The 11550-nt window shown below is 58.7% G+C and overlaps 1 long non-coding RNA gene across 1 annotated transcript in view; it reads left to right on the top strand.

The window, feature by feature from the left end:
- The window catches only part of LOC132538586 (uncharacterized), an 890943-nt gene that overhangs the window by 781577 nt on the left and 97816 nt on the right, over window positions 1-11550 (top strand). The gene's annotated exons all lie outside the window — the stretch shown is intronic.

The following is an 11550-nucleotide window of genomic DNA, read 5'->3' as shown; positions in this document are numbered from 1 at the left end:
GTGCATGCGAGGCTTAGAGAGGCATGGAGCGGCCTCCGGAGGCGCCGGGACTACAACTCCCAGCAGGCCTTGCGGCGTGCGCGCCCAGCTCGGCTCCGGCGACAGCGTGCAGCCCGCTGGGTCAGGCTTGCTCAGGGCTTACCTGGCGGTGCTCGGGACTCCGTGGACTCCGGGACGGCAGCTCACCCGCCTCCTAGACCCGGGGCGGGAAAGGAGGAGAAAGAGTCCGGCCTGGCCAGCAGGCCCGTCGCCCAGCTGCTCCCCTGAGCACCAGGAGCCGATCTGGGCACCGCGCCGCAAGCCGGGGCGATGGGCGCCAGGAGATGGGCGGGGGCAGTGCCCGCAGTGGCGGCTCTGGGCCTTTGAGCAGGACGCAGGAGCACATCTGTGCACCTGCAGACCCGCACCTGTGCACCTGCAGACCCGCACCTGTGCACCTGCAGACCCGCACCTGTGCACCTGCAGACCCCACACCTGTGCACCTGCAGACCCCGCCCCTGTGCACCTGCAGACCCGCACCTGTGCACCTGCAGACCCCGCACCTGTGCACCTGCAGACACGCACCTGTGCACCTGCAGACCCCGCACCTGTGCACCTGCAGACCCCGCGCCTGTGCACCTGCAGACACGCACCTGTGCACCTGCAGACCCCGCACCGGTGCACCTGCAGACACGCACCTGTGCACCTGCAGACCCCGCACCTGTGCACCTGCAGACCCGCACCTGTGCACCTGCAGACCCAGCACCTGTGCACCTGCAGACACGCACCTGTGCACCTGCAGACCCCGCGCCTGTGCACCTGCAGACACGCACCTGTGCACCTGCAGACCCCGCACCTGTGCACCTGCAGACCCCGCGCCTGTGCACCTGCAGAACCCGCGTCTGTGCACCTGCAGACCCGCACCTGTGCACCTGCAGCCCCGCACCTGTGCACCTGCAGACCCCGCGTCTGTGCACCTGCAGACTCCGCACTTGTGAACCGGCAGACCGGCACTTGTGAACCTGCAGACCCGCACCTGTGCACCTGCAGACCCCGCGCCTGTGCACCTGCAGACCCCGCGCCTGTGCACCTGCAGACCCCGCGCCTGTGCACCTGCAGACACGCGCCTGTGCACCTGCAGACCCGCGTCTGTGCACCTGCAGACCCCGCACCTGTGCACCTGCAGACCCGCGTCTGTGCACCTGCAGACCCGCGTCTGTACACCTGCAGACCCCGCATCTGTGCACCTGCAGACCCGCACCTGTGCACCTGCAGACCCCGCACCTGTGCACCTACAGACCCCTCACCTGTGCACCTGCAGACCCCGCGCCTGTGCACCTGCAGACCCGCGTCTGTGCACCTACAGACTCGCGCCTGTGCACCTGCAGACCCGCACCTGTGCATCTGCAGACCCCGCGCCTGTGCACCTGCAGACACGCGCCTGTGCACCTGCAGACCCGCACCTGTGCATCTGCAGACCCCGCGCCTGTGCATCTGCAGACCCGCGTCTGTGCACCTGCAGACCCGCGCCTGTGCACCTGCAGACCCCGCTCCTGTGCACCTGCAGACCCCTCGCCTGTGCACCTGCAGACCCGCGCCTGTGCACCTGCAGACCCCGCCCCTGTGCACCTGCAGACCCGCGCCTGTGCACCTGCAGACCCCGCGCCTGTGCACCTGCAGACCCGCGCCTGTGCACCTGCAGACCCCGCACCTGTGCACCTGCAGACCCCACACCTGTGCACCTGCAGACCCCGCGCCTGTGCACCTGCAGACCCGCACCTGTGCACCTGCAGACCCCGCACCTGTGCACCTGCAGACACGCACCTGTGCACCTGCAGACCCCGCACCTGTGCACCTGCAGACCCCGCGCCTGTGCACCTGCAGACACGCACCTGTGCACCTGCAGACCCCGCACCTGTGCACCTGCAGACACGCACCTGTGCACCTGCAGACCCCGCACCTGTGCACCTGCAGACCCCGCACCTGTGCACCTGCAGACCCCGCACCTGTGCACCTGCAGACACGCACCTGTGCACCTGCAGACCCCGCGCCTGTGCACCTGCAGACACGCACCTGTGCACCTGGAGACCCCGCACCTGTGCACCTGCAGAACCCGCGTCTGTGCACCTGCAGACCCGCACCTGTGCACCTGCAGCCCCGCACCTGTGCACCTGCAGACCCCGCGTCTGTGCACCTGCAGACCCCGCGCCTGTGCACCTGCAGACCCCGCACCTGTGCACCTGCAGACCCCGCACCTGTGCACCTGCAGACACGCGCCTGTGCACCTGCAGACCCGCGCCTGTGCACCTGCAGACCCGCGTCTGTGCACCTGCAGACCCCGCATCTGTGCACCTGCAGACCCGCACCTGTGCACCTGCAGACCCCGCACTTGTGAACCTGCAGACCCGCACTTGTGATCCTGCAGACCCGCACCTGTGCACCTGCAGACCCCGCGCCTGTGCACCTGCAGACCCCGCGCCTGTGCATCTGCAGACCCGCGCCTGTGCACCTGCAGACCACGCGCCTGTGCACCTGCAGACCCGCGCCTGTGCACCTGCAGACCCCTCGCCTGTGCACCTGCAGACCCCGCACCTGTGCACCTGTAGACCCCGCGCCTGTGCATCTGCAGACCCGCGCCTGTGCACCTGCAGACCACGCGCCTGTGCGCCTGCAGACCCGCGCCTGTGCACCTGCAGACCCGCACCTGTGCATCTGCAGACCCCGCACCTGTGCATCTGCAGACCCGCACCTGTGCACCTGCAGACCCGCGCCTGTGCACCTGCAGACCCCGCACCTGTGCACCTGCAGACCCCTCGCCTGTGCACCTGCAGACCCCGCGCCTGTGCACCTGCAGCCCCGCGCCTGTGCACCTGCAGACCCCGCACCTGTGCACCTACAGACCCCTCGCCTGTGCACCTGCAGACCCCGCGCCTGTGCACCTGCAGCCCCGCGCCTGTGCACCTGCAGCCCCGCACCTGTGCACCTGCAGACCCCGCACCTGTGCACCTGCAGACCCCGCACCTGTGCACCTGCAGACCCCTCGCCTGTGCACCTGCAGACCCCGCGCCTGTGCACCTGCAGCCCCGCGCCTGTGCACCTGCAGACCCGCGCCTGTGCACCTGCAGACCCCGCGCCTGTGCACCTGCAGAACCCGCGTCTGTGCACCTGCAGACCCGCACCTGTGCACCTGCAGCCCCGCACCTGTGCACCTGCAGACCCCGCGTCTGTGCACCTGCAGACTCCGCACTTGTGAACCGGCAGACCGGCACTTGTGAACCTGCAGACCCGCACCTGTGCACCTGCAGACCCCGCGCCTGTGCACCTGCAGACCCCGCGCCTGTGCACCTGCAGACCCCGCACCTGTGCACCTGCAGACACGCGCCTGTGCACCTGCAGACCCGCGCCTGTGCACCTGCAGACCCGCACCTGTGCATCTGCAGACCCGCACCTGTGCATCTGCAGACCCGCACCTGTGCATCTGCAGACCCCGCACCTGTGCATCTGCAGACCCGCACCTGTGCACCTGCAGACCCGCGCCTGTGCACCTGCAGACCCCGCACCTGTGCACCTGCAGACCCCTCACCTGTGCACCTGCAGACCCCGCGCCTGTGCACCTGCAGACCCGCGTCTGTGCACCTGCAGACCCGCGCCTGTGCACCTGCAGATCCGCACCTGTGCACCTGCAGACCCCGCACCTGTGCACCTGCAGACCCCGCGCCTGTGCATCTGCAGACCCGCGCCTGTGCACCTGCAGACCCCGCGCCTGTGCACCTGCAGACCCCGCGCCTGTGCACCTGCAGACCCGCGCCTGTGCACCTGCAGACCCCGCACCTGTGCACCTGCAGACCCTGCACCTGTGCACCTGCAGGAAGGGAGGAAGAAAGGAAGGAGAAAGAAATATTGCTTTACCTCCAGCGCTGGCATGCAGTGCCCACAGCTGCCCACAAGGTGTCCATCTTGGTCTGCCTACATCTGAAATGGGCCTGGGACTTGCCTGGATTCACACTGGGGCACCAGCCCTGCTTAAAGAGATGGGCTTCTGTCAGGAGCAGACATTTTGCTGAGACTTCATCAGCTTGTTTTCTTTTTGCCCCCAGGGTTATCACTGGGGCTCGGCACCAGCACTACAAATCCACTGCTCCTGGCAACCACCCCCCCCCCCGTTTCCCTTTTCTCTCTTTTCTTTCTTTCTTTCTTTCTTTCTTTTTCACTGCTTCCAGGGTTATTGCTGGGGCTCAATGCCTGCACTACAATTCCACTGCTCCTGGGGGCCATTTATTCCACTTTATCGGCGAGAAAGAGAGACACCTGCAGATCTGCTTCACCACTCGTGAGGCACCAACTCTGCAGGTGAGGAGCCGGGGCTTGAACCTGGATCTTTGCAAAGGTTGTTATGGCTTTGTACTATGTGTGCTTACCCAGGTGCACCACCACCTGAACCCCCTCCCTTTCTTTTTCTTTTTTACTTGATAGACAGAGATAAATTGAGGAAGGAGGGAGAGGAAGAGAGAAACAAAGACTCCTGCAGACCTGTTTCACAGCTCATGAAGCTTCTCCCCTGCAGGTGGGGGCCAGGGGCTTGAACCCAGGTCCTTCAGCATGGTGATATGTTTGCACTCAACTAGCTGCACCACCCCCAGACCCTTTTACAGCTTTAAAAGAAATTATTTCTTTATTAATGAGAGGAAGGGAGAGGGGGGAGATCTCATCTACAATCTGCGGCACCTCTGAAATTCATGTCTGTGGCCACAAGAACCCAGTTGGAGAGGACTAGAACCCAAGCCCTTGTCTGGCAGGAGTCTGGGAGGCTGCCACCCTAGGGCCCAGCAAGGAGGCAGTGTGCAGCACTTCACCCAGGCTTCACCCTGGGGTGGGGGTGGGCTTCTAAGTGAACCCACAAGGGGACCCGCTGTGACACCCTACAGAGATCATGGAGGCTGGAGGGCGGGTGGTCAAAAAGCTTGTCATTCCTTAGTACCCGGGGGGGGGGGTCAGGCCCACTGGCTGAACAGGCGCCATAGAGGCGAGGCCCTTAGTACATGGAAGAAAAGGGCATGGAGCCAAGGAGAGGGAGAGAGGAAGAGAGGGGAGGGGGATAGGGAGATAGAGAGAGAGAGGGAAAGAGGGTGAGGGAGAGGGAGAGGGCAAGGGAGAGAGGTGGAGAGAGACCATGGGACTGCTAGCTAGCTTCTGCTTGCCAACTCCCACATTATCATTTTCTTTTTTTTTAATCTTTATCTATTTATTCTCTTTTGTTGCCTTTGTTGTTTTATTGTTGTAGTTATTATTGTTGCTGTTGTTGTTGGATAGGACAGAGAGAAATGGAGAGAGGAGGGGAAGACAGAGAGGGGGAGAGAAAGACAGACACCTGCAGACCTGCTTCACCGCCTGTGAAGCGACTCCCCTGCAGGTGGGGAGCCGGGGGCTCGAACCGGGATCCTTACGCCGGTCCTTGTGCTTTGCGCCACCTGCGCTTAGCCCGCTGCGCTACCGCCGGACTCCCGCCTTATCGTTTTCTACATTGTCGATGGAGGAGGCTCCAGGCTGACCTCTCTTCTGTCTTCAGCTACAGCCCTGTCCTTCAGCCTCCGTCTTCTGTTCCCCGGCAGAGCCTTCTCCCAAACAGCCTTCTACCGTCCACCGACACCAGGTGCACCACACCACACCACTGGCATCAGGTGTAGAAAGCGCCAGGCCTCCCCCACTCCCGCCAGCCCGGGGCCCCATCCGGCACCACTGACGGAGGCCAGCTGCCGGGACTTGCCCGAGACGCACTTCTGCACTCATGTGAGGGTCCTCCACTGGGTGCCGTGCTCACAGGTGTGTGGAGAGAAGCCCGGGGGCTGGGGCGGGGCCCTGGGCGGATCTGCGGCACCTGGCACCTCTCCAGTGTAGAGTTACTTTATTTATTTAACTGCTTTTTAATTTTTTTATTGGGGGATTAGTGTCTTATAGTTGACAGTAAATACAATAGTTTGTACTCACTAATTTTAACTTGCTTCCCCAAGTATGATCACACCCAGATTCCATCTGCGTTGTCCCAGAGGACAAAATACTGTGTTTTTAAATTATATAATTGAACTCCACGGAGAGTTCACCCTAAAACTTCCTTATTCAGCCATCTGTCGACGCTAACCTCATTTAATTACTTTGTTTTCACATGGGATTTCATCTATCACAGAGAACTAATTGCCTCAGTAGATTGCTTAATGGAGAAAGACCCTTGGGGCCAGGCAGTGATGCACCTGGATGAGCACACATATTCCAGCGCAAGGCCCGGGGTTCAAGCCCAGGGCCCGCCCACCCAGGCTCCATCCCGCCCACTCGGGCCCAGCCCCCGCCCACTCCGCCCCACCCCGCCCACCAGAGATCAGACCCCGCCCACTCAAGCTCCATCCCACCCACCCGAGCTCAGACCACGCCCACCCGGGTTCAGGCACCTCCCACCTGTGCTAAGGACCCGCCCACCTGTGCTGAGGACCCGCCCACCCGAGCCCAGGACCCGCTCACTCAGTCCCACCCCGCCCACCAGAGCCCACGCCCCACCGAGCCCAGACCCCACACACCCAGGCTCCATCCCACCCACCCGAGCTCAGGTCCCGCCCACTCGAGACCAGGACACGCCCACTCTGGTTCAGGACACGCCCACTCAAGCCAGGCCCACCCTCCTGGGCCCTTGCGGACAGCAGCCACTGCAGCTCAGGGTGTTTGGGGCAGCGCCTCAGCAGGCAGGCGGCCTGGGTCCTGGGCCTGGGCTCAGCTGAGCAAGCAGCCTCAGGAAGCAGCTGCGCCCCGGCCGTGGGCCCAGTGCTCTTGCAGACCACCAGCCTTTTCCTCCAGCCCTTCCCACAGCTCCGGAAGCACTGTGGGAGGCAGGAGGGAGGGGAGCAGCTCAGCCCCCAGCACAGCCCCGGACCCGCCGCCCACCGCCCACAGCCCCTCACCTCTGCCCAGGGCCCGGCGCTCCATGCGGGTGGGCAGCTCTGCACCTGGCAGGCCTGGCGGCCGGGGGGCATGGGCCGTGGGCACAGGCTGGGAGGGACGCGCTGGGCCTCTCACTGGCACTGCACCGGCTGGCTCTGCGAGCCCCCACCACAGGGCCTGCTGCAGGGACAGAGGGACACGGGGGACAGAGGGCCACCAGTTCCTTTGGAACTGGGATTCTTGGCGTATCATAAGACCTGCTAGTAAATGGGGCCTGGCCCCAAAGGGGTGCCCCGTTTTCATTCCCCCTGCTATGGGGGTGCACGGTCCGTGGAGTCAGCCCCAGGCTTCTCTTAGAACAAGCACCTCTTCTGTGAGTGCAGCCTTGGGACCCTGGAGATCCGGACAGCCCCTCCCTGGGCTAGGTCTGCGGGTGCTCCTGAACCAGCCCTGGGTGCCAGCCCTGGGACCTGAGCACTGGGTGGTCACTGTGGGGCCCACTCCATGCTGGGGAGCAGCCTGCTTACCTGGGGGTGCAGGTGGCCACCTTGCAGGTCACCACCCCCGTGACAGGTCGGGCAGAAAGACGTGCAGAAAGACGAGCTGACCGGATCCTGTGGTCTCGGTAGCAGAAGGCCCTGGCGCTCATCTTCCCTGCAGGGAGAGAGAGAGGGAGACAGGGAGTGAGGAGCACAGAGGGCGAGGGGAGAGGGACTCTGAACCCCACCCCTAACTCTCCAGGGCAGGAGGGCATACGTGGAGAGAGACAGGCTCTCATCCCCCCAGTGGGCCGGAGGAAAGGCACACGGAAGGAACGGTGGGCATGGGGACTGGCGTCTGAGGAGAGCCTCCACCTTGTGGGGCACACAGGCTGTACTCTCGGCCACAGGCATGAACTTCGTCTCACATCTCCTCCCGGCCCGGTGACACCACAGGGCTTTGCAGATGTCCTAGGTGGCAAGTTGTGTGAGCGCTGCAGGGGCTGATTCAAGCCAAGAACAATGTAGGCACAACTCTGATTGCTGTGTCTGTCCAATAAATCAGCACATATCTTTTAAAAAAGATGGAGCTTATGGCTACAGAAAAAAAAAAAGCTCTTTGGACACTCAGAGACATGGAGTGGATCTTTCCATTTTCACAAAGATGCAAGAGTTGCTCTCCTCTCTCTCTCTCTCTTACACACACACACACACACACACACACACACACAAACACACACACACGAGGGACTCCCCCAAAGAGTTCTTGGGGAATCCAAGCATTCAGGCCAAAAAGAGAGACCCCAGAGCAGAGCCTGACAGACTGTCCTGCTCAGAGGAGGTGTCCAGCTAGGAGACACAGACCCCAGTGGCTGCGATCAGACACGGGGTGAGTCCATGTAGGATGGGGAGGCAGAGCAGCATCATGTGACGCCAGTTTACAGCAGGGCCCTCCCCAGAGCCAAATATGGACACCAGGAACAATGAATTCGTAGTGCTGGCACCAAGCACTAAAATACACCTGGGGTAAAAAAAATAATAATAATTTGGATCCATACTCAAAGAAGAATAAAATACAGGGAATTTACCAATAAAAGAGTAGGGAATGAAAGCATCTCGGTGAAAACAGTGTGGAGTAAGTCACCATATCTTAAAAATATTTTACTCAATAAAAAATTACTAATAAAAAATTTAAAAAGAAAACAACAAAGGCAGGAGAGTAGTAGGATCTATGCAGTCGGTTACCTGTAGAACTAACAGTTCAAACAAGGGCACAGATAACCCTAACCCTAACCCTAACCCTAACCCTAACCCTGTCATATGGAAGCAGGTGGCTGCAGACAGAAATATGTGTAAATTCTGTTTTAAGTGCAGGAATAAAGATACACATCAAACCTCACTATCACCTCAGAGAGTCAAGAAGAAAAACAACCTGCTGAGCACAACTACATTTGGTTTCCAGTTCCTGAGATCTTAAGTCTGTTGTCTGAGCTGGGCACCAAGGATCCTTGGAGAAATGGCCGCCTGCAGGATTAAGCCAGGAAGTATGGAAAGGGAGCTCCCCTCTCAATTTCTCTCTGTCTCTATCTCAGGCTTCCAGGATGCACTAAGTGGCACCCCTTAGGCTGCTTGTCAAATCTCAGAAGGATGGACAGAACACTGCCTAGAGGGACAGCTAGCCACTTCAGAGAGCTTTGCTTGTCAGACAAAACCAGAAACATTGTCTACAGACTTTGAAGGAGCCCACCTCTAAGTGGACTTAAGGAGTCGATCCAGGGGGCAGGTGGTGGGTACACCTGGTTGAGTGCACATGTTAAAATGTGCAAGGACCTGGGTTCAAGTCCCTGGTCCCTGCCTGCAGGGGAAAAGCTTTACAAGTCATTACTTGCTGCAGTGCTGCAGGTGTCTCTATCTCGCCCCCTCTCTATTTCCCCTCCTCTCTTGATTTCTTTGTTTCTATCCAATCAAAAAATAAATAAATAATTTTTTATTTCTTTTTTATTATTTTATTTATTCCCTTTTGTTTCCCTTGTTGTTTTATTATTGTAGTTATCGTTGTTGTTATTGATATCATCGGGTTGCATTGGATCGACCTTCTCGTGGTGCATCCCGTGAGTACCCATTCATTGGGGAAACTGACGATCCTTCCTAGCCAACTGAATCCACATGGATCCCAGTCACTTTCAAAGCCAGCAACAAGCAGCTCCTGACAGCTTTCAACCTGACCTGTTGACTTGCTACAGAAGAAGGGCAAACGCTAGAAGAAGAAATTGATATCATTGTTGTTGGATAGGACAGAGAGAAATGGAGAGAGGAGGGGAAGACAGAGGGGGGAGAGAATCATAGACACCTGCAGACCTGCTTCACCGCTTGTGAAGCAACTCCCCTGCAGGCAGGGAGCCGGGGGCTCAAACCGGGATCCTTACGTTGGTCCTTGTGCTTTGCGCTTAATCCGCTGCATTACTGCCCTACTCCCAAATAAAATATTTTTCAAAAGAACTTTAAAAAAATAAAAGGAGCTGATCCAGACATGATCACAGATTCTGCTGATGAAGAAGGCAGTTCAAGGGAGAGAATTTAGCTTTGACATTTGCTAAGAGACTGAGGGCTGTTTCATCTCTGTAAGTCCTGACAGACTCACCCAAACATGGGGTCTGATAAATCAAGGTCCCTGGGAGAGTTAAACAGGTGCCAGGCTATCCCACCACGGTGATCACAAGCTCAACAGCTCAGAATCGGGTTTGTTTTTCTGTGTGCCATGCTCCACACCACACCGTCTCCGTCACTAGTTGAATCTTAGTAGCTGGATTGCCTCACAGTAGTGTTTAGACCCTGAGCCTGAAAGGAAAAACTTGCTGTCATGTGACAGAAAAACACACCAATCCAGCCATCTTGCAACGTTCTCTTCCTCTCAGCAGATGCAAAGCTCCTTGCCCCCCTGTAGAAACTCAGAGGAGGTAAGCAGGTTGAGAGTGGCTGCTTGTTGTGACAAAGTACACCGGCCAACCATAGGAAGCTGGACACAGCACTTGGCTGATGTCAGCCTGACAGCAGAGCATACAGCCATCTGTGCAAACGCACAATGGGTTGTGGATGGGTGGATGTGAGTGGATCAGAATGGATTTAAGCACATCCAGTCAGAAGTCCGGCCCTTTTGGCCCTTGTTTTTTTTCTCCTAGTCAGACCTCGGCTGAGGTGCTGGAGGTGTTCGCCATGGCTGCCTCTCCTGGGAACTGACATGTGTGACTCAGCTAGCCAGAGAACTCTGAATGATGGTGGTTCTGGGGATTGAACCTGGGGCTTCAGAGCCTCAGGCAGAGGAGTGTCTTTGCAGAAGCATGATGCTGTCTCCCCAGCCCTGTTTGTTTTATTTTAATGAGATACACAGAGAAAGAGACAGAGCCCAGAGCCCTGCTGAGCTCGGGCTGATGGTGGTGCTGGGCACTGAACCTGGGACCTCAAAGCCTCAGGCAGGAGTGTCTTTGCAGAACCGTCATGCTGTTTCCCAGAGTCCCATCCAACTCAGGCCTACGTGGCACCAGGAAGCAGACTGGAGACCTCCAGCAAGCCCTGTGCTCTGCCACAGGGGTCCCTCCTGCAGAGTGAAGGCCTCTTGTGGGGTACAGCCTCCTTTGCCTAAGGGCTTACAACACCACCCCAAAGTGACCCGGCCCTGGAGGCTGCGTTTGGTCCTGGGCAACCGGGGCTTCCTCAGACACAGACTAAGCCTAGGTGGCACTGAGGACTCAGATCCTGTTTGGAATCCTTGATCAAACTGCAGTGCCTGCAACACAAACTTGACGCTGTTGACTGGCTACGGAAGAAGGGCAAACGCTAGAAGAAGAAGAAGGTCTTCATGGAAACCTAGCCAGTGGCACTGCTTTTTCTCACACAGTCCTCCTTGCTAACTTTCTTCTATTTTTATTTATCGTTTTTTAATTTTTCATTATCTTTATCTACTTATTGGATAGACACAACCAGAAATTGAGGGGGGGGCATGATCGAGAGGGAGACAGACACCTGCAGCCCTGCTTCACCACTCGTGAAGCTTTCCCCCTGTGGGTGGAGACCAGAGGCTCAAACCTGGTTCCTTGTGCGTTGTAATGTGTGCGCTCCGCCAAGTGCGTCTCCACCCGGCCCCCAAATAGGTTTGTTTTTGTTTGTTTGT

The sequence above is a fragment of the Erinaceus europaeus genome, chromosome 5 (genome assembly GCF_950295315.1).
Source record: "Erinaceus europaeus chromosome 5, mEriEur2.1, whole genome shotgun sequence".
In the NCBI taxonomy this organism is placed as follows: domain Eukaryota; kingdom Metazoa; phylum Chordata; class Mammalia; order Eulipotyphla; family Erinaceidae; genus Erinaceus; species Erinaceus europaeus.
The sequence above is the reverse complement of the archived record's forward strand: the minus strand, read 5'-3'. Positions and strand labels throughout refer to the sequence as shown.